Source organism: Lichenostomus cassidix, chromosome 4, assembly GCF_008360975.1.
Source record: "Lichenostomus cassidix isolate B80296 chromosome 4, HeHo_3.0, whole genome shotgun sequence".
In the NCBI taxonomy this organism is placed as follows: Eukaryota; Metazoa; Chordata; class Aves; order Passeriformes; family Meliphagidae; genus Lichenostomus; species Lichenostomus cassidix.
In genome coordinates, this window is record NC_139484.1 from 26,794,322 (window position 1) to 26,818,100 (window position 23,779).

General features: G+C 42.0%; 1 long non-coding RNA gene across 1 annotated transcript in view; it reads left to right on the forward strand.

Annotated features, from left to right (window-relative positions):
- The first annotated feature begins 812 nt into the window (after window positions 1–812).
- Window positions 813–23,779, forward strand: part of LOC146438127 (uncharacterized) — an 89,637-nt gene continuing 66,670 nt past the window's right edge. The window contains exon 1 of the long non-coding RNA XR_014851668.1: window positions 813–879. This is a non-coding gene — a long non-coding RNA (uncharacterized LOC146438127). The remainder of the gene's footprint in view (window positions 880–23,779) is intronic.

The following is a 23,779-nucleotide window of genomic DNA, read 5'->3' on the forward strand; positions in this document are numbered from 1 at the left end:
CAGACAACTGGACGCCCAGGCTTATTTTTAATAAGCAAATTAAAATACAGCAATAAAGTTCATCCCTTGTGAAACTTCATGAATTTTATTACAATCACAGAGGAAAAACCTGTTATTGCTGTGACAGATCTGCAGACTTGCCAGTTCTCATTCTCACACTGTCATGGTGCTTGCTGATTTCTGAAAGACTGTTGGAGTCCTACAACGGCAGGGTTCCCTGTAGAGGAATGAAGTACTCAAAATAAGCAAATAAATAGGAGACATGTTTCTAGATTTTGTAGCTGAAAAGGGAAGCTTTAAAAATAGGAACCTAAAAGACAAATTTTAGAGAATCCTTGAGAAGTCTTAATTAGAGAGGATATTCAGCCAGGGTAGGGGTTTTTTGTTTGTTCGGGGTTGTTTTTGTTTTTTGGGTTTGGTTTGTTTTTTTGTTGTCTTGATTAGTTGGTTTGTTGTTTTAGGGTTTTTTTTAAGTAAAAAAGCCTCCCTAATGAGAAAATACTAGAAGTTTTTAGCTATTTAACAGGGAAACATGAAAATTGCGGTCTGAAGAAACATTGCTAGATCTGAAATTTTTGACACTTGCCTCAAATTATACTATAGTCAGTAAAAAAAGAAAAAAAAAATTGTGATTTTAAACTTGGGGCCAGCTTTGAAGTGTTAGGTCTGGGTCAGCTTTGGTTTCCCAGGTGATGTTGGTAAGGGCTATAAAATCACCTCCACAGGTGGTATAGTTAGATCTAGTGAGCTCCACCTGTGCAATGCAGGTCTTGTTCCCTCAAGGTTAGGGTGGGAGCTGTGGTAAAGGCTGTGAGGACCTAGTCTTGGTGCCTTGGCTGTAAAGGAATAACCTGGATGTTCCACTTTGAAGTGAAGCAGGTATGTGCTTCTCATGGGTGTCTACCAGTTGCTGCCTGCGTTAGGAAAGGAGTTAGACTTTCTTTGTTACAATATGTTAGTGGGGAAAATTGTGTTTTGCTGTGTTTAGTGTGAAATGGGACAGCAGCAGCTGCCATAGCAGCCTGTCTTGTCCTTGCTTCAGTCTGCAGTGGGGCATTTGAGGGTGGCTCTGCAAGTAAGTCTGGAGCTGCACTGTAGTGCCATGGGAGCTGCCCATGGAATGTGAGATATGGGGAAGTGCTTATTTGGGATGGGTGTGAGGAGACTGCAGAGGTTTTGTGGAGTTGTTTTCTGCCAAACCCACAGTCCTTGTGCACTGAGGGTACAAGCTGTACACCTCTCTATGCTCTGAGTTCCACCTTTATCCAGGCAGACTAGGTGGGTAGACCCCTCCTCTTTTTTGGCAATATCTGTGTGCTACGGTACCTTTTGGCTTTACCCCAAAGTGAGAACACAAAAAACCTCCGGCATCCAGAGCAAACCTGCAGCATATGGCATGGCTGGACTGAAATCTCATCAGAAAAACCTTGTTTTCTTTGTGCCAGTCTGATCTGGGCCACTCTCTGGCTAAGTATGCTGCTGTATTTTATGGCCAAGTCCTTACACCTGACCTCTTGTGATGAATGTGCCTGGCAAAAAAAAGTTAAGGAGTGCTTTTGAACAAGGTGAGGGTACTTGTACTTTGTGTTGCTGTAGGTGATTCTGCTGATTTGAAGAGGTGGAAAAAAGCTCCTTGTAGCATTCAAATAAAGAAACAGACTGGGATGTTTAGCAGGGAAAATTCTTGCAGATGGTGAGAATGGCAGCCAAACTATTGCAGAGAGCTGCAGGTTTCCTCCAGGCTAACAGCACATGCAAGTGTCAGTATTTCAGCTGCTAAAATATATTGCCTTTAATTCTTTTTTTCTATGAAATTTTAACTGAATGGGAAAGAATAATATTCCTGTATCTATGTGATCAAACAATTAACCCCTTCCTATCTAGGTTACCTCTGCCCTTAAACTGCTTGTGGTACAGGTGAATACGATGTGCTTTCAAACTGCCTGCCAACAAGCTTTGTGTGCTAGACATCCAAATACCACTGAAGTGACAAAATGTTCCAGACGTGTCGTACTTATGCGCACATGTGCTACAAAGGCTGCTAATATCAGAGCAGTTCAATCTGTGAAATATGTTGGCATATGATGAATGCTTAGCATCTTTCTGAGAGACTCATTTCTATAATGCTGTGTGTTGCCCCAAAAACTTCTTGTGCACTAGAGAGTTTAAAAAAAAAACAAAACAAGAATTAATTGCTTGGCTTGAAATATAGTGGAATAACTCAAGAGAACTAGGCTTTTAAATGTGACATAAATCAATGGGAGTCCTAACTTGGGATTTTTTGCAAGCAAGAAACAATCAATGTGCTTGGAAGGGCTGTTTTCAAAAAGCACCTTACTTCAAATTCTTGCAACAGCATCCATTGACTAACTAGTGGTTTTTTTTTAAATTTCTTTTATTGTTCTTTCTACCATACTTTCACTGAAGGTCTGTGTTGTGGGTGTTTCCAGAATGACTACCTACTGATTATTCTGTTTTGATGCTGTGGGTTCTGGAGGGTGGGTTTAAAGCAGTAAATGCTTACCAAATTAACAGTGGCTTTCAGGGGAAAAAAACTGCAGTGGATTGTTATATGCTTGCCAACCCTGCAGTGTAAGTCATGGTTTCATTTCACATGACTTGCTGGCTGGGAATATGGTACTGGAGCCTTTTGCAACCAGAGTGCAAGGACTTCCTGGCCCCAGATGCCCCACCAGTAGCAATGCAAATTTGCACTTCTGCAGCAGAGTCCAGACAGAGCATCAGGTGGCTTGGGGCAAATCTTCCCCAAATGGCTGCTAAACATTCCCTTGCCTTTGTGATGCCAAGTAGCTCTGTTCCCCAAGCTGTGCAGCTGACACTGGCTGTTGCTGCTTAGAAGCAGGGTGGGTTGGATGACCTGAGCATGTTTGCCCTAAAACGGTGCAGCGTGGGCAACTCTTTTGCATGTGCTGTGTAAGGAAGTGTTGGGAATATAGTGACTTCATTGAGCAGCTTATAGAAGGAAGTATTTTGAAATGTATCTGGATACAATTTGACTGGCAGCTTGAACCTCTTCTTGCATCTTGATGGCTGCTTAAAGAAGTCTGCAGTGATTGAGGGCCTCCGAAGACATCCAGTTCTGTGGCAAATCTCACAGAGAGGCTATAACTAGTTTTCCTCCGCCTGCTCTCTCTAGTCACAGGGTGATAGTTTTTATCCTGAATTGTGCTTTTATCCTTCGAGCCATTTCGATGTTGTAATGGGAAGCATTGTGTGTAAACAAGGCTGGTAAAACCCCAGTTTTTGTGCTTATGAATAGAGGGGCTAAATGCTTTTTCAAGAAACTGAATCTCTCCAATTCCAGGATGCTTTTCCCCTCCTCCCTTGGTTTGTGAGTGCAGGGAGCACTGGCAGTCTGAAAACACATCCTCTGCTTTGAGCAGCACAGGGAAATTCTGCATGCATGAGATAAAATGAAATCTATGCTGTCGTGGCTGGACAGAAAGAACAGCACATGCAGCCCTTCATCCCTCCTGTGCTGCCTGATGAAGTTTGTGTGCAGTCATTACTAGTACCAGGGAGCTGGGCTGCTCAGCATTGCTGCAATTTGTAAATGGCTTCATTTAGATGTCACCAATGAACTAATTTATGGAAACTGTAATTAGTGATGATGGGACTGCAGGTGGAAAACAGTAAGTGGTGACATTACTTAGAGACTTCACAAGGGATTTCGAATGTCCAGCAGTTGGCTGCTGCATGCAAGGGAAGAATGACAGCAAATGAGGGAATACAAAACAGCAACAGCAAAAAAAAAAAAAAAGGCAACAACAAAACACACAAACAAATGGAAATACATCTAGGAAGATGGATGGAAAATTAAAATCACCTGAGTGATGAATAACCTGATTTTAGGTGGTTACTTTCCAAGCAGAGAGGGATGGTGCAGCCATATACATGATGACACAAATGTACTGAGTCAAATAACTTCCCAGTGGTGCTATATTTGTTATTCCCCAGAGGATGCTGGTTAATCTCTGGGAAAGCAGGCTCTGTGGGAAGGTGTGTGCTTTAATCTAAAGCATTGCAGTATATATGGCCTGTCCTGACCACCCCTAATAAAAGAAGTGATGTGTGTGAAGCATGGGGCACAGATTAGCCTGGCTTTAAAAGCAGGGCTTAAAAATGATTGCTTGCTCCACAAGTTCTAGTTCCCATTCCTGCAGATGCCTACCCTCTTATACTTGCAACTCTGAGTGCTTTGTTTCCTTGCTGGATGGTGCTCCCTGGGAGTTTACAGGAAAATGCTCAAATGCAGTGAAAAATGGGGGGGGAGGGGGGGGGGGAGAGTTCGCTGCTCTGCTATCTGATCCTTGCTGGAGGGTATATTCAAAGGGATGAAATTACTTGCATGTGGGTGCCAAGTTAGATCCCTGCAGAGGCATTGTGTCGTGGTTGTTGCACCGTTCCTGTTAGCAGATGTTGGATCTAGTCATTGCTTGCGCTGCAGCACAATGTGGGGAAAAGGAACCCCCAATCCAAAGGAACAAAATGGACCAGGATTGCAGCCACTTCCAGCCAGTGGGGAGCTTTTTGAGCTTTTTAAGATTGAGCAAAGTGAGTTGCTGCCTTGTGAGTTGAGGTTCCTGCGACACCCATAGAAATGTGTAAGAAATAGCTCTGTGTAGTGAGATAAGCAAGTTGTGAGGGCATGAGAGGCAAACTGCCCAAAGGCAGCATTCTGGGCTGCTGGTGTGACTTGGCTGCTTTTGCCTGCTGCAAGAGAAATGGGGCGAGTACCAATTCTGTGTGCACAGGAGCACTGGGAAGAGGCAGTCTATAAAAAGTGATTGTGCAGTTGCTGTGGTGTTTTTTTTTCCCCTGTGTTCTCTCATCCTAGTGGCCTCTAATGAACTCTTGCAATATCCCCAGTGTGGGGATACATGACACATTGAACAAATGAACACTAATAATGTGTTCTTTGCACTTAGTGAAGTAGAGGAGTGCTTGAAGCAGAGTAAGACAAGTACCTTGAGGGGGTTTGAAGCACAGGTGGTTTTTCATCATGAAGGCCACCCACCATGAAATATCCATCACAAACAGCTGTTGGCCACTTTCATAAACTGTGTTTTCTCTGTGTGAAAGGAGGAAATTGCAACACAAGTCTGATGGGAAACTCACATGGGGCAGGCCAGATGGAGGGAGTGAACCAAGCACAACAAGTGTTCTTTTATCTGGGAGAATGGGACTACCTTAAATGCAAAAGGTTTGCTTTTTGAATGACTTTCTCCTCTTTGAGCCTGGGCTGTTTGGCATTGCTAGTTACTCTTGCTTTGCCAGCTGGAGCCAAGAGCTCTCCTGTGCTTACTCACTCTTTACCCCACTAGCAGGGTGGTGCATCTGTGGGTTAGGCTGCGTGACAATGTTCTTCTGGCATCAAGGGGATGAAAAAGCAATATGTGCACCTTGAGGCACTTTCATTGCAACTCCAAAGCTTGAGAAGCATATCTGTAGCCTCCCAACTGCTGAGCTTGGCTGGAGGAAGGTGATTTCTAAGCTGGCTCTGGAGTCTCAAGCATGGTAATTTCCCCTTTTCTTGCATGCTAAATCAGTTTTTTTTTTTTTTTTTTGCCATAATGCTCCATTTCCTGGACTTGTGATTGATACTGAAATTGCTTTTCTGTTCAATTAAAGATGTACTTTTAAAGTAAGAACAGTAGCAAGAAAGAAATGAAACAACTGTATCAGTCCTTTCTTTTAATTAGGAGAAATTTCTGAGCTACCACCGATGTTTTAAATCCTGTGAATATAAGAAACTCTATTTCAGCATATCTTTTGCCCTATTTGTAGATTGAAAATAATTGAATACTTTTCAATTAAATATTGAAATGCAACTTTCTGATTCTTTAAATCAAATTTCATACTTCATTTTCCTACACAAGTATAAAATGTCACATTTTTTGTGAGTTAAAAATTAAAATCACCATTCATCTAAAATGCTACTTTACCACACAAACTAAAACAAGAAAACATATTTTGCTTCATATTTGCCTGAGCAAAAGGATTTTTACTTTTATTTTGCAGAAATAATTTTAAAAGTGTAACAGAAGTCCTTAATGAGTTGTTCTGTTAGTACCTTTGATTCAAGGCTGAACATTGGGCTTATAACACTGTGAAATTACCCAAAATGTGAAAATCAGACTTAACAAGGGGTTGATACAACTTAATCATGTGCTGATTAATAATGAGTCAGTATTTGTGCAGCCTAGGCTGTCTGAGAGTTGAAAATTCTTCAAAATGAAGCTGGATGTGGAGTAACCACAAAATGGAACAAAGCAGGATGTGCTGACCAAAGGAGCAATGCTGATCTCTCACAAAGCACTGTCCTCAGAGGAAAGGGAGCTGCACTGGTGGTTTGCAAGCTGGTATTGCCATGCCTGTGTCCTGTCAGAGAGCAAGAGAGAGCCCAGCACAGGAGTAATCAGTTTAGTATTCCCCTTGGGTTGTTGTAAACAAAATCAATATGTACTAATGACTGCAGCAATAAATTTCATCGTGCTTCATATGGTAACGTTCTGCACTTACCCAGTTGTTGGTTTGACAGAGAGCAATAGAGTTTACCCTTTTAAAGTTGTAAATTACTATAAAAATGCTGAGCCTCATGATAAAATACATTCATGGATGATTTTAAGCTTAGGAAGTATTGTAATACTTTCACTAAGCATACTATTAATATAAATAAATAGTATTTATTGCTTGGTTTCCTAGCTGCAGCGGGGTGAAGAAACATGGCATGCATGTTTATCATGCCACTTGTGGTTTCATAATGTTTATCTAAAATTGATTCTCAAAGAAGCTATCTGAGAGGCTTATTTTTCCACATATTTGTCCAAAGAAAAATCTTCCTCCCTAACAGATTTCTAGCAAGTAAAATCTTGAATGTTTTTAAAGTGCTGTTTTGTTTAGGAGAGGCTTTTCTATTTAGACATTTCTTCTTGCCTATATTTTTTATTTTTTTCTTGCTGGCAAATAAGCACTTGGAAGTTGGATTAAATGTTTCAGCCCCAAATGAAACATTGCAGACTTTTTGCTCATATTATATTCCAAGCTTCAACACTCAGTGCTTTCTTCTGAATACAAATAGAGCGCTGAAATTACAGGAGTGTTCCACAATGCAGAAATACAGATTTACTTTTGTCTACATGTCTGCTGCCATATCTTTTTCTTTTAAAATTTGGAGCTTGTGATGGAAAATCTAGATTGAATTATGCACTTATTATTAAATCAGTCCACCTGAGAAAACTGTAGCAAACTTCACTGAATTGTGCATGCTGTCGGCCCTCAAGAGAGAGCAACTTTTAAGCCATAGGTCTCTGTAATGCCTTCAGAAGGGATCTAGATGAAAAGCAGCAATTATCTTTTGTTTCTCCTGTGCTTCATTATTTAAATTTTGTAATCTGGTTGCATTTGTATAGCCAGGTAAGACTCTTTGACATGTGTGGTGCTTTTTGAGCCATCCTCAGGGTGGGACAGATCCATCTGAGTGAACCCCTGCAACAGGCTCTGCTTCTGCATTAGTTTTGGAAGTTTTTCTAAAATTCGACCACTGCACTCCTAACTCAACTCAGAGTTGTCTGCATGCGAATAATCTGAATAATCCAGGCTTCCCATGCCTGAGGGCAAATGACATCTACTCCACAAGTCTGCTCTCCACAATGATTTCTCATTGATCTGGAAATAAAGCAAGCTGCCAGAAGCCACAGTCTGAGTGTGTTATAGTTGAGAATAAATCAAACTTGCCATAGTATTGGCAAAGATCAAGCCTGCCCTGCTGACTTAAATTCTGTGCAGTATGGTTGCACAGCATTTGGTCAAAGAAAGCAATAACAAGTGCAGATTAATTCTTTGGCAGCTGCACCTCTGTGCAGGGAAGGGAGGAAATCTGGACTTGCTGCTGTGCTTCACAGCCAGCTGTTGCTAGAGCTTGGCTCCACAAAGCCAGACCTGTGCTACCCAAATGCAGCAGGTTTACTGTAGTAGAGCACAGGGATCCTTTCTGCACTTCCTCACAGTACCTGGTGAAAGGAAATATCAGTCAGCAGCTGCACTGCCACAAGGACCTCTATGGTGCTCAGCAGTGAACCTTTTGGATTTGAGTTCCTCCATCCTGGAGAAGAGTAGTCATGAGATGGCAGCAGAGCTGAGCCAGCAGCATCATATTTAAGGGGCTACTCATTGCACACACTGTGGGCAGCTGAGGGTTGGCATCTGTGTTACAATACATTGCTCTGAGTTTTTCAAGTTCAGCTCACTGGTACATACAGAAGACCAAACATGTACACAAAATTTAAGTCTATTTTATCTTACAGTGGCCTGATTCTGAAGTGATTAATAACTTGGGTGATGCACCATGCTCCAGTGTCCCAGAAGAGTACCACTCATCTTGCCTCATTCCTCCTTCTTCTTTCTTTTGGGTGCTCTACACAGGGTACAGCTTGAGAGATGCTGCTACCTCTGACCTGTTTCCAGTACTATCTAGTGGCATTTCTAGGAAGGCTGTGGGCTTTTCCTCACATATTCATTGCAGTATTAGACAGTGGGTGCCTTGTCAGATAGTGGACGTGCATTATCCAGAATCATCTCAGTGTTTTCTAAAGAGAACAGGTTCATGTGCTCACTTTTCTTTTCTAAAAGGAGCAATTATTGCAGTTGCAAGAGCTACATCTCTGTGCAAGTGAAAAACACGTCAAAAGCACGGCTGTCCTGAAAGGAAATATGACAGTGGCCCTGCACCATACACTTAATGACAAATCCCTCCAGTGCTGCAGCTCCTGAGGTTGGGAACTTAAAGGCAGAAAGAGTGCAATGGATGCAACTGTATGAACATGAGATTTACACAAATCCAGGCTCTGCTCTTGAGCCTTTCCCCTTGTCTGGGGCTGCACTGCATTGAGGTGCTTTGTTACTTGGATTGGTCAGGGGGACCAGGGCAAAAAGGTGCTGGGCCTGCCTGTCCTTGCCATAGCTTGCCTTGTCATCCCTTTCTGGGGACATGAGCTCAGCCTCAAATGAGTGTCAGAGAGGCAAATGAGCAGCATGAGTGCAGCTGCCTTCTGCTTAGAGGGCAAAGGCTGCTTCTTCCCAAAATATGTTCCCTGCTTCCGTCACTGTACTCCTGAGTCCCTATTGATAAATGAGCATGAGGTGCTTTTAATGATAGGTGAATCTTCTTTAAGGTAGGGCTGGAGGTCTGTTGTTTCTGTTTTGGGGGGATTCTGTGCACTGTGATATACACTGCACAACACGTGCTGACATCTCAGCACTGCCCTTGAGCTGAGCTTTGCTGTTCCCCATGCAAATGGATCACACACAGCAAGATGGTAACTTTTTACAGCTCCCTAGGCAACCTGCCAATTTTCTGTGCAAACTGAGGCTCAGGCATGTGAAGGGAGTCAAATATTGCTCAGTGTGGTGGCAGAGAAACACCCCTTGCCAGAGCACAGTGGCTGTCTGGGTCAGACTGGTGCAGTCAGGGTGCTTGGGCAGGGTGTGAAGCCACCTCATCTTCTGCTGGTCTGTAGCTGAGGGATTTCCTAAGCCACAGGTAGCATTGCTGTCCTTCCTAACTTGAGAAGGATTTTTCTGGGAATTTGAGAAATTAATGAATAGAAAGGTTTTGGCATTTATAGTATCCCATGGCTCAGCTGCCCAGCTCAACCATACATCTTGTGAAAAAGTACCTCTTTTGGTCTGCTCTTGGGCTTAATGTTTTTTTGTTTCATTTGATAACCTTGAGTTTTTGCATCAGAAAATATGAGCAGTCATTCCCTACGTTCTTCTCCATGCTGTTTGTGACTGTTATAGGCTTTTACCATATTATATTTTCCAGGCTGGAGTCCTATTCTAAGTCCCTCTCTACATAAAAGCAATTTAATTCCTTTAACTGTTTTTGCTTCCCTTCTTTATACCTTGTCCAGATCTACTGTAATTTTTTGGCAGGTGAGGTTGGTTCTACTTGCAATGTTCAGGGCACCATGGGTTTATATGGTAATACCAGGATGTCTCCTGTTTCATTTTTTGGCACTGTCAAACTGGGAGGACTGTGGGATTAAATAAAATGGTGCTGCAGGGTGTTAATGAGCTGGCCCTGATCCCAGGCTGCTACTTTCAGTGTCCTCTGCTGCAAGGTATGTTTTCTTGCATCAGGGTCCTGCTGTTTTGGAGTATCCAACCAGGGGGCAGACCTGCCTGGAAGCCCAGCAGATTTCTTGGCATCATGTTTTCGAGTCAGCAAAAACATTCCTCTACTTTTCACATGTAAAATTAGGATGAGCAGTGGTTTCCTGCTATACCAGGGGATTGAGTGGAGAAGAGAGCTGCTGTAAGTGCATAAAGCAGAAACATGATCTGTCCTGCCACTTTGTCTGTCCCTGCTGTCAAGGCCTGAGCAGTATTTCCCTGGGAGGCAGTGAGCATCTTGCATCTGCAGACTTGTCCCCTGCCTCCCCAACTCACCACCCTGCAGCCACAGAAACTCAAAGGCAAATTGCCATCTTCCACTCTGCTTCTTCAGCTGAAAATGTCCTTTGCTGGTGCAGTGTCAGCCCTGCTATATTTCATGTTGAAAAGCTGCGTTGGGAAGGGAGAAGATCAGACAGCACATTACATTTCTAGTTTGTCAACTGTCTCAAAGCTGTCTACAAAAATTAGTGTAATATCATAACTTGTCTGTATATCTGTATACCATTACATCCCACAAAACAATAAATTGCATTCGAGTTAGGACATGAAGCTATCAACGCCTATGTTAATTTTCCACGGTTTATTAAGAAAATCATAACAATGCATGCTGTTTATGCAGGATGTATTCAGAGATTTATCTCCCTAGTTGTGTATTGAATTAGAACAGTGACATTAGAGACATAGATTAATGTATTAGCATTTCTACTGTATCTTAGCACCAGGATTATATCACAAAAGGAATTAGTTTTGTGATCTCTTCATAGATCCATTTTCAGGGCTATCCTTCACCAGCTCATTGCCAATCACAGTCACCTGAACAGATTCACATTTGTGTCACTTTTCTTCTTGTTATGCTCTTTGCTATAAACAATGGGACACTGGGAATTTGAATGCTCAGCAGGGTCTGGGGAAATAGCTTCTTCTTCTGCTTTAATCCTTACTTTTGGGAGTTACTTAGCCAATAGTCCGTGTTTCTCCCACATTGGTTGCAGTAATCCTGATGGTGAAATAATAGGACATTGCAAAACCGCATTCTCCTGCTATGACTATCATTTACTGAATGCATATGACAGAACAAAAACTTCATTTTTTTAAACAAAAATTGGAGTAATTTGCCTCTCATATTTGAACACTTAAATTACGTGTGATCTCAGTAAAGAAACTGAACTTTTTTTTAAGGAGTGACATTGTGAAATCACATATAGAGGAATTTATGCTGTGTGTGTCTTGGAGTAGTTGTAAGATAGGCTGCAATGTAAGCACTTCAAGGTTGCCTCTTGTCTGTTTTGTTGCTAGAAAATCAGGAGATGGTTCCCACTGCATTAGTCCAGACACAGATTTACAGTTTTGATGTAGGGAGTTACATATTGACAAAGTACATTGGAGTGTGCTTCATGAGGGCTGCTTCTGGGTTGAGGTTTCAGTTTTCACACCATGAGCTAGGACTGCAAGTGAAATTCAGTTCTTTGATGAAAAACAGTGAGAGAAATCACCACGTGTTTTCCCCCTCCAGAGAACACACAGCATTCTCCAAAAATTAGTCTGAGATCAGGGAAATCTCTACAGCTGCTATTTGGTTACCATATGGGTGAAAGATTTTGTTTACTCTTCTTCCAAGAGAAACTCAAATTGCTCATTTCCATCACTGAAGTGCCAGTCCTCAGAAAATTGGCTTTTCTTCAGTACCAGCTGAACTCTGTGAAAGTGGCCTTCTCCTTTGCTCTGCACTCTCCTTGGGGAGACCTGAGCACGTCTGGTGGGCTGAACTGAGAGCCAGAAAAAAATCTCCTAGGCTTTTCTGCATATGTATTAACAGCCTTTCCTGTCATTTTCTGGATGCCTTAGCTGTCCTGAATATAAAGATGTTGAGGCAATGACCGTCCTTTGTGATGTTTACCCACTACTGATAGCAGTGGTGCCCAGCCGCTGTCTACTGAGCCCCCCATAGCAAAAATAATATGAATTTAAATGAGATTACTTCTCTCTCTGTTTTGCCCTTTTTTTTTTTCTCTTTACACAATGAAATGCTGCCAGTGTGAAAGGATCCGATAGAAGCAGGAGGTGAATGATTTGACTTTAAATCTCGATGGCATTTTTTTGATTCTGTAATTTCAATGCAATTTTGAGTGCTTAAATTAAAAGAGAAATGAATGAGTATGTTAGAAATCACTAAGATTTTTCTTTCCTCCATCTATTTTCCAAACAAATTCAATTAAACCAGACTAATCATATGAAATATTTCAGGATCTTGTCTTCAAAATTGAAATATGTGCTAAGAAAATGTTCTTGATTATCTTGTATATTCTGTCCTAAATTACTTAATATGCCACCCGTTTCACTCACAAAAACTTTCTTTCAGTGAAATTCTATAGGAATGTGTAACGTTAGTAAGTAAATAGCAAATATTATGTGTGCTGGAAAGATAAGGATGTGCCTTAGATGTAAAGACAGTTGAAGCTCATCTTTTCTTTTAAGAAAGAAAATGATGGCTTAAAAGTGTTAATCCTCATTTGACATTCTTGAGATGCAAATGTACACGTATGGATTGTTCATGTGTGGGTAGGCTGGCCCTAGCTAGATGCCAGGTACCCAACAAAGCTGCTCTATCACTCCTCTTGTCAGCTGGACAGGGAAGAGAAGATATGTTGAAAGGCTCCTGGGTTGAGATAAGCACAGGAAGAGATTGCTCAGCAATTACCATCATGTGCAAAACAGGCTTGATGTGGGGCAAATGAATTAAATTTATTACCAATCAAATCAAAGTAGGATGTAGTGAAATAAAAATTAAACCTTAAAACACCTTCCCCCCACTCCTCCCTTCTTCCTGGCCTCAACTTCACTCCTGGCTTTTTCTACCTTCTCCCTATACTGGCACAAGGGAACAGGAATGAGGGTTGTAGTCATGTTGTCACTGCTGCTCCTTCCTCCTCAGGGGGAGGACTCCTCACAGTCTTCCCCTGTTCCAGGGTGGGGTCCCTCTCATGGGTGACAGTCCTTCACCAACTTCTCCAATGTGAGTCCTTCCCACAGGCTTCAGCTCTCCATGAACTGCTCCAGCATGGGTCCTTTCCGTGGGATGCAGTTCTTCAGGAACAGACTGCTCCTGCAAGCATCCTCTGCAGGATCATAGGCCTGCCAGCAAACTTGCTCCAGTGGGCTTCTCTCTCCATGGGGCCACAGGTCCTTCCAGGAGCCCAATCCAGTGTGGGCTTCTCACAGGGTCAAAGCCTCCTTTGACATTCACCTGTTCCAGCAAGGGATCCTCCAGGAGCTGCAGGTGGATCTCTGCTCCCTTGTGAACATTCATGGTCTGCAGGGAGACAGCTCCTTCCCCATGGGCTGCTGTTGAACCTCAGCTCCAGTGCCTGGAGCACCTCCTGCCCTTCCTCCTGTACTGACCTGGGTGTCTCAAGGCTGTTCCTCTCACATTTCCTCACTCCTCTCTCTGGCAGCAATCTGTCAGCCAGTTTATTTTTCCCCTTCTAAAACACATTATCCCAACAGCACTACCACTAATGGGCCTTGCCCAGTGACAGGCCAGTTTTGCAGCTGTCTGGCATTGGCTCTGTTGGACATAGGGGAAGCTGCTATCCCCTTGTCACAGAAGCCACTGCTGTAGCTCCCCCACTACCAAAATCGGACCAGAATAACACAATACAATATGTCTTCATAATTTCAGCATCTGTCATTTCTAAAACAGCCTTTTTTAAAAAAGTCAACAAATATTCTAATGACTCACAAATTCCTGGATTTTTTAGTCTTTCAGAGATACCAGTCTCATTTCCACAGTAATGCAGTTTAGAGGTTACAAAATAACACTGCAGAGAACAAGTTGTGTTTTCACTCATGCTGCTCTTATTTCTGGGTCTTGATGAAGCCAGTCACTGCACCGCTGATTGTGTCTGCTCCAGCAAATACACAACCTTCTTGCTGTTGGGTGAGCTCAGGTGCTCTGTTTGGTCAGTCAAGTGAGACACGTTTGCTGCTTGCACACGGGCAAGCTGGACCTGAAGGACATGAAAACAGCTGCTAGTGCACTTTTGCACAGTTTTGAGCTCCATTTCCCTGAGCTCCCTGCCCTTGCCCACAGAGGCTTTCAGCAGGGCTTGGGGCTCATCTGTGTTGCAATTTCTTCTATGTTGCTATTGAGGAGTGGCAGTAGATGGGTACCAGCAGCACCTGAAGAGATGGAGAAAAGGATATGAAGCCTTCAGAGTGCTTTCCCTAGGTAGTGGACCTCAGTGAGGAAGGGTACACCATTGCAGTAATTTTAGCAGTGCTGTGAGATGTTACTTATATTAGTGATTGACATTGCAGGAGACTTCAAACTGAGAGCTGGCTTCCTGTGGTCCTGTGATTTTTTCAGACTTTGCTCTCTGCCTGGGGCTGATCCTTTGGAAAAGTTAGAGATTAAAATTATTCAACCCTTTCTAGCATCATAGCTAAGGAAAAAAGGAAGTCTATTTTCCTCCCGTTTCTTGGACCCAAATTCATAATGGGAATTTTCATTAAAAAATAAAATCAGAGAAAAGCTCTGTCCTCTATCTGTCTGTCATTTCATCTCTCCTTGGCAAGATGAGATGGCCTTAAGGTGAGAGGAAAAGTTTCTCACAGTCATTACCAGGTTTCTTTTTACATTATGCAGTGCCAGTCAGTCTCTGTGCAACCGTTCTGGGCTCAGGGCCTGCATGAAAGATGATGAAAATGAGCACCTGGCAAAGTGAGAGGGCCCTTCTGCATTAAATGTCCTTGGCACAGCAAGGAGCAGTGGGCAGAACTATGTGTCTGAAGTGGGGCATCTTGGTGTAAGCCATGTTCTTCTCCCACATATCAGTATTGTGGGACCCTATCACACCTGGTCACCATCATTTGACGTCACTCATCCTCATCTCCTAACTCTGTAGTGTTTCTGAGCGTGCAGCCACTCTTTAGGTGCTTTCTCCAGCCACAGTAAGCAGTGAGGGTCCAGTTGGCAGGACATACAAAGCTGCCTGAAGTAAGCCCTAGTACATTGTGACTGTGGCAGCTATTAGGCTTCTTTATAAGTTAATTCATGGCTTTGCCTCTTCTGGTGTTCATCTGTAATCACTCAGCTTGCATGGGAGAGGACTGCTGCTGACCTGTGAGCTTGAATGTGCAGGAGGTGGTGAGGCTGCATCCTGCCATCATGACAGCCTGGGACAGCACAAGCATCTTACCCAGGCTCCACCTTTGTGTAGTCAGATGAGATGACATCTGTAAGCCAAGCAGCGCATGTTGATGATCCTTGGGAGTTTTTCCCACTGTGATTTCTCTCTTTGCCTTGAAAAAAAAGTGTCTTCATTCACATATGCCTCAAAGTGTTCAAGTATGATCAGGACATTCTTTTGGAAGACTTGTTAACCATATATCTCCTTAAATTACTGCTGGTTTCATCACTTATCTCTTCTGGCTAAAATATTTCAGATTTTTCAAAGGCACATGCTTGACTAGAATTGGTTTGCAATTTAAATGGTACTTGGTTTAACTTAAATATCCTCGGACTCAGGTGGATTTATTTAGTGTGAATGAAATAGTGATCAAGCCAACATGTCAAGTAGCTCATCCCAGACATCCCAGACAGATGGTGCTTCTGGCTGAGGGTTTATCTCATCTGTGTTGGTTCAAGTTAGTGTTTTATTTCTTTTGTGTCAGAGAAACTTGTTGATCAAAAATGCTGATCCATCTTCATCTTTATTTTTCTTCATGCTTCAGAAAACTTTTGCTTCAATGTAGATGGGATTTTTAGTTTAGCTGGAGTGAACCAGGGAAAATTATGGATTGATTTATCCCTGCATTGGATACTACTGGTAGAATAAGCATGACTTTTCAATGTTAACTCTATATTTGGATGCCTGAGCACACCAAGAGAGGCCTGATCCTTATCATAGGTGCCCCTAAATTTGGGCCTTCTGAATTGGCATTCATATTTGAGGACACTGTAATTGCTAATTTCTGTATTAATTAGGAATCTGCTTCTGAAATTGGGTGTCAACCAGATGTGACAATTTTTGTTACTTTGAGCAGATGAAAGATGCTGAAAATGGTGCCTGCAGACTGAGGACCTTGTTCATGCTGGTGAATAGGCTAAACTGTAACACAGTTTAGGGAGAAATCTTTTGGATTTTTGTCTGTCCAGAAGTAGATTGATCTCCTTTAATGTTTATATTTTTATTTACACATCTTCAGGTAACAAAGGCTGAACTGCAATGCCATATAGTCTAAGGAAGCAGGAGTGAGACTTAACTCATGAGGCAGGGCAAGGAATCAAGCAAATTGATTGACTCTGCTGGCTCTCTGTGTGATCCTGTGAATGGGATGTCATTGTCTGTTTGAACCTTTGGATTGTATAAGAGCATAAAAGCCTCAGGCTCAGAGTTTATTTAGGATGTGTTTCTGATATGGGCATAAACAACCTGCAGATCACACAAATCAAATACATATATTTCTGAAGAGATGTAGCATGAGTCCAAATAATGTTGGGCTCTTGTGTGACGTGCACAAGGTGTGTGATTAAATCTAAAGATAAGGCTGGTAAAGCTTAGATCTGCAGTTGTGGATCTGTAACAGCAATTAGAGGACTGCATGCTTGGCAGCTGCAAGATAGATGTATAGTTTACCATGCTTAAGGGACCTATGAGCATAATGTTTATTTTTTGAGGTTTCAGCAGTGCCTGATGCTCATCAGCAGGAAAACCTCATTGTTAAAATGAGGAAACTGTTTGAGGCTACTGGTTCTGACCTTTTGAGTTGGCATGAATAAAAGCCAGGTTAACGAAATGTGTTGCTCTAGTAGCAAGTCAGGAAAAGAAAAACAACTTGTCTGCTGCTCGAAAAGACAATAAATGCCACAGAGATTTATGCAGAGCTTTGGTGTAGCTCCATAGTCATGTGAGTCATCTGTACATGAGATACTGGGGAAAAGAAGCCACCGCTTGGATGTAGTGAAGCACACAGCTCCGATGTCTCAAGGTGACAGATAACAATAGTCATAATGATTGTGACTTGCTTGACACAATCCATTTAGCATTCTTGCCCTTATCACTTGCTGGTTTCAAAGCCACAATCCTGAAGTGCAATCAGGAAAACTGTATTTGACATGGCTTGTTGAGGAATGGTGTAAATCCCGCAGCACCAAGCACTTTATATGGGTGTTAGGTTGACCACTAATCATCTGTTCACTGAGGAGCACCCAGAAAAGTTGGCTGTTAATGAAAACCCTGGAGCTGGCACTGAACTGATAAGACTGTTGGATCCCAGTTTATGTTTTCTGGGATCATGCCAGTATAACAACCCAAACTCTTGCAAGCAGTAGTTTTTAAGCTCAAAATATTAATGTAAAGTGGGTATAAAATTGGCTGGGGATTTCAATGTCAGTGCTTAACAAAGGAAACTATTTCTGGCTAAGAATGGTTGTTATTTGTTGGATTACTTGCTCTGTGGTAGTGCTGAGGTGTTGTTCTAAAAAGCAACGGGAGGTGCCTCCTCCAGAGCTCCCAGCCTGTGCCTGTGAGGCAGCAGGGGCTCTTTGCAGCCTGTGTGTCTCAGCATTGTGCCAATTGTGTGCAAACTGTGGCCAGCGAGCCATTTATCACCGCTGTGCAAGCCAAAGTCTTTGCTGTTGTTGCAAGCGCAGCCTGCTGCTGTGGGACTTGGGAGAGGTTTTTTTGCTGCTATACCTCTTTGCTTTTCTTGTTGCTTGTAGGGATAAAATCCCATTGGAGGAGCTAATACTCCCAGCAGGGAGTAGTAGGACAGCTGGGATGCAACATTAGCTGTCTTCAGGGTGATGCAGTGGGGTCCTGATTTTAGTGCATAGCAAGAACTCCCAGTGCTTTAGGATTGGGTGGTTCCTGGGGAGGATCTGGAATTGAAGAGACCTTACCTGTCAGGCTCACCAGCCCAGAAATTAAAACTGGATTTGTAGTTATTCAACATGCTGCTATATGGGATAGAAGGAAAATTATGGGAGAACTTCATGCTTCTTTCCTTGTGCCTCCCTGCTTCCCTCCTAAACACAAGGAGCAGAAATGCTATGGCAAGACCCAATTTAAAAGCAAAATCTGGTTGTTTTCTTTCTAATCTCGCTCTCCCTGGTGTAAAGTAAAATACATTTCTTTGGCTCAATTCAGTCAAAAATAGGCCTCTAATTTCAATAGAGTTGCCCTGGGGCACCATTCCTGATCTCCAGCTGCTGTCCAGAGAAGTTCTCCCATAGCTCCTTTGTTGTGTCTGTTGGCCCCACATGAAAATGTTGGCTCTGCTACAGCATTTTGAATGATGCTGGGTGCCCAGGCAGTGGCACAGAATGTATCCTCATATCTCTCTCCAGACTCAGCTCCTTGGAAGGATTGTGGAATGAATGAGAGCCTGTAGATAAAATTTCATAGGGGGTGGCTTCTTCTCAGGGCCATTAGTGAGACTGAAAAATCAGACTTTATAATATAAAGCAATCTTCCACCTGAGCTCAGGACAGCTACTCTAGTTTCACAATATGTTATTTAAAGCCTGTTTTATAATAGAATTTGGTATTGCAGTATGTATAATTTATAATATATTAAAACCCATTTCATAATATATTTTAATCTCTGATGATGAATAGCTGTGACAGTCTTGCAGGTTCTGTAATATCACTATGGCAACATCCTTTAAAAAAAGTAGGACAATTGAGAGATACCAAGGACTGGTCAAGGAAAGAATAATGACACTTGTCAATTTGCATTCTTTCCTATAGTTTATTTTCATCTTGGAAATGGTATCTATTCTGATATTTTTGCATGTGTTTTCAAGAAGTCGCTTGCAACATTACTGAAATGTTGCATCTCCTTTAACCTTTGAGGGCTCAACTCTGAAAAGATTTGTTTTCCATTGCAGTGCTAAATGACTTAGCCCATCTATGAAGATGAGCAGCTATTGGTGGACTGGAAATATATCTTCCATCAGATTTCCAATGTTTCTCAAAAATCAAAATAGTGCTCTATGAGTCCAACCTAACATTCTTAATTTAGAAAAATGGGACTTGTCTTCCATTTTGAATGGTTGGCTGTTTTTAAAAATCAGGAAGCTTCGAAGGCTTACATTTTGACTAAACCTCTAAATGGCAATTATTCTTTTCCTGAGCAGTACTCAGCACAGCATATTCATCATTCATCAGCAGAGAAAGAAGAAATCTCAGTTTGCCTGCCTTTCCAAGTGGAGGTGGTGCATCTCTAAAAATGTGTCTGCAATATCTCAAGTGATAGGGATCAAAAAACCTGGAAGATCTGTGGACCACCATTTGCTTACCTGGTGACACAGGGCTCATCCGTGGAAGACTGATTTTTGTCAATCACCCCAAATCAGCCAGTGTCTTCCAGAAGAGCAGACTTTTGAAGGTCCCAGGTCTGAGGGCCAAACACCAGCAGTGTACCAGGGAGCCTTTTGTTTCTATTGCTGGGTGTTAGTCTTATCCATGCTTTCAAGAGTGGGAAAGATGCTTTTTGAGGATTAAAGTTTATGGTTATAGTTGTTTGTTTTCTGAGTGGCTCTTCTGTCAAATGCTCCAGGCATGAGTTCCTGGTCCACAGGGAAACACTACTGGAAACTGATCTATGTAGGAGGTCCCTTGCCCTTTTTGCTTCCTACTTGGTTTTCTTAAATACCTCAGGCCTCTGCCGTGTCAAGCAATTCAACAAACAATTCTACTCTCTGCATTCTCTGTGGGTCTCAGCATAGCTGATTTTCTTCAGCCTCCAAACTCTTCTTTTCCAGGGCTACCCCTTGCCATCACAGGTTTTAACACTCCCTTGCCCTTCTCCACCATTTACACAGCAGACTCTGTTTGTCTGTTCCTCCTCCTTCATGAGCTAAAGTTTTTCCAGTGCTTTTCAGCACCCAGGCATGTTTTGACTGGTGGCAGATCATGCAAACCAAAGGCAGGTATTTAATAGCCCTTGTTATGTCAGCTGATATGAGGCTGAAGATAAGAACACACCTGAAATGTCTGGGGACATCTGGGCATTCATTTTTCCCCGGTTTATCCCAAAGCAGAACACAGATGTTGACCTTTACCTTACTAATCCACCTGCTTACTCAGGCTTTTGCTTGAGGGGTGACAGCAAATGAATTTCTGCCTATAGGGCAAATTCCAGGATGTATCCATTACTGTGCCATTGACATTTGCCAGCCGATTCTTATGTTTTCAAAGTAATTTTGTTCATGTGCCCAGGGAAATTAGTAGTGAACTGTTACTGGGGTTTAAAAAGCATTTCTGGAATAAAATTTCTTTTAACTCTTCCTATTTAAGTCACTGCTTGCATAAAGCTACTGATTAGAGAAGAGCAGGAATCCTCATGAGAAATAGGAATAGTGAACTTGATGAGTTTCTATTCTGACTTTTTTTTTTTGTTCTGCAGTTACAGAAAGCCTTTTGCTATGGGCACCTCATCCACAACATGGATCACAATCCACAAATAATGATAGGATTTAATTTTTCCAGTTATACTGCTCTTGCAACATATCTTGTAAATGTGCATCTCAAACCCTGTAACTAGATATGTAAACAGTGAGAAGGCATAGTCATTTTCCCATGAAGGAAAACCTTCTATAATGATGGGAGTGGTGACATAAAGATCTAGCTTTACATTTGGTCTGTTGCTCACACTGCAGCTCTAGTCTATTATCTAGAAGAGAATACAACTTATACAAATTATGGAAGCGTATGAAAATGGACACATTGAGTCTCTTAGCAAACAAAATTATAAGGCAGGAATCTTTCTGATTTGGATGACAGTGTTATGGCTGATGGAGTTTCTTGGGGTTTCCTCTCTTCTTACACATATTGCATTTGAGAGTGAAAACTAGCTGAGAGCAGTATTGTATAAACCTATTTTCCTGTTCTTTATGGAAGATGAGTACTTTCTTATCCCAGAACCACTGGGCCCATTCATAACTGAAACCTTTAAAGTTTATGAACTGTGAAATTAGGTGACTAATAGACAGGTGAATCATTAGGCTGGATGCATTCAGGGACTTCCTTGTTCCCATTTCATGTATCTCCCTGTAGACAAACACATTCCCCTCAGCATGGAAGAAAAACAACATCAAAAAGTCTTCATGACAATGAAGTCCCACCTAATTGCAGGGGAATAGGACACAGTGAATGTCTACTGTATCTGTCCATTTCTTTTCTCAGGATGTCATGCCTTGTGCCACACTGTGTCATCCACAGGCATGTAGGAATTTTTACTGGTTTTTTGGTTTGGTTGTTTTTTGGGGTGTTTTGTTTGTTTGTTTTATGGTTTTTGGTTTTGTTTGGTTTTTTGTTGTTGGTTTGGTTTTTGTGGGTTTTTTGTTTGTCTGTTTTTGTGGGGTTTTTGTTTGTTTTTTGTTTTTTTTGAGGTGGTGGTGACTGTTCATTTGGGGTTTTTTTGTTTGGTTTTTTTTTTGTTTGGGTTTGGTTTTTTTGGGTTTTTTTTTGGTTGTTGTTGCTATATGCATGCACAAACCTTCGTAGCCTCTATCTGCTGGAGATTTTTTTTTTCCTTGCTTTACCAGTCTGTCCAGTGCAAAGAGGTCTAAACAAGGAGGGAGCAAGGGGCAGATTTGTTTCGGGTACTCCTGCCATAGGAATATTCTGATAATAAAATCCTCCCAGCTGTTTGGAAAAGCTTCAGCATTCCCTGTGAATAAGAAATGTCTGACACAGTCCAAGGAACAAAATAACTCAAACCAACCCAATCAATAGCACTTCATTTGCTTACTGGAATGAAAACTCCTCAAGTGATTTTGGAGTGAAGAGTTGGGGGACTTTACATTGCAGTTTTGCACGTCCTGGCTTTTAGATTTTACACAGGATGTGATTCAGGAGCATTGAAGTGGTCCTCATCTTTATCAGAGCTCTCCTCCAACTTAGTTTCACCAGTTATTTATTGTCACATGTGGAATAGAAGTTGTAGCCAGGCTGTATATCTTAGTTAATTAAAAGGAACATCTGCTTGATATAATGCATTATATAAATGGTATTTCCTTTGTATACCAGGCTGCATGAAATAATCTGTTGGCTACTGACCCAAGTTCCTGCGTGCCTATCAGATAACCCACAAAAAGCATAATTTCTGACATCATGCATGTCCCCTTCAGGCAACATATAAAATAAATACTGTAAGCTTACCAGTAAGCAGGTGAGTCCAAAAGAGCAGAAGGGGGTCTAATACATTCCCAAAGTACAAACTTAAGTGGTAACAGATGAATCCCAGCAGTGATTATAAACCCCAGAGCTGATTCATAAACTTCTCAGGCTGCAATCTCTAGAGTCTGAGGGCAAAACTGTCTGCAATAAGCTTGTTTTCATGTCTTTATAGCAGGAATAAGTTCAGTGCTTTGTATACTTAGGGAAGATGGATGAAGATACTGATGTTGTCGAGTGGTTTGAATGCTCAATAGCAGTGAAATCAAAATAGCACACTTGAATGGTGAAATCATTAATGAATGAAATAAATTTTTCTGGTTTCATGCAGGCAGAGCATTCTCATCAGACCTGCCATATTTTTAGCTCTTGTTTGCATAACAGATATTTCAGGGGTTTTTTTTGTTTTGTTTTGTTTACAGAGCCTAAATTTCAGGTGGGACTTTGTAGGATGGGGAGTTGGATTCACAGCCAATAGTCCAAGGGATTTTTGGCTGTTGACTTGCCTGTTTCTTGCTGTAAGTTATTGCCTGAGGTCTTGTATTGTTGCGTAAATGTTGGGGATATGAGGGGTGTTGAGTGCTTTCTGCTTTGCTTTAGTACTTTGGTGCATACCTTGCAGGCTGAGAAATGGATGATCTGCAGTGCTCTGGCACTTCAGTACCTGACTCCTGTCAATTAGAAGTGGAAACAAGGGTGGACCTGACTGTGGTGATTCCACCTTCATCATGTCCCGTCCCTGTCTTTTCCTTTGCTTTGGCTGCCAAAAAAGAGATGTGCTAGAGCTAGGCATGGCTAGAGGCAAGCCATGCTGATACCATGAGAGCTTTTGGAATGAATAAGAGAGGTCAAGACTGCAGAGTTTATTTGCAAACCTCTCTGTCTAGATGGCTCATACAATAATTTTCTGTGCTTATCCCACTTTACTCAACACACAGCTGAGAAGAGCAGCCAAGTCATTTCAGATGGCTTTGTTGCCTCAAACATGGGAGTGCATGATGCTACCACAGTAGGCTGGGCTGTGTTTGTTGTTCTGATGCTGGAAACAATAATCTTTGCTCTCAGGACAAAACATTTCCAACTGCCTGACTTTGGGGTTCCACTTTAATCCTACGTGCTAATGTGCTGGTTTACTGTATTAATGCAGATTAGCTGAAAATAACTTGGCACATCAGGATATTCTCTCTTCTTACGCTTTATAATCTCTTTGCTTTGGATGATGTTTATTACATACTGAAATAATAGGTTTAGTGCTTTCATGACCTCTGTAATGTGTTCTTTTTGTGATTCCACTCAGAACTGCTCTTGCTTAGCAAACCTTCCAGCCAGGAATCAGTCCAGCACAGTTACCCTGGGCACACTGGCAGGCATTTTGAGGACTCTCTTGGGTTGAGT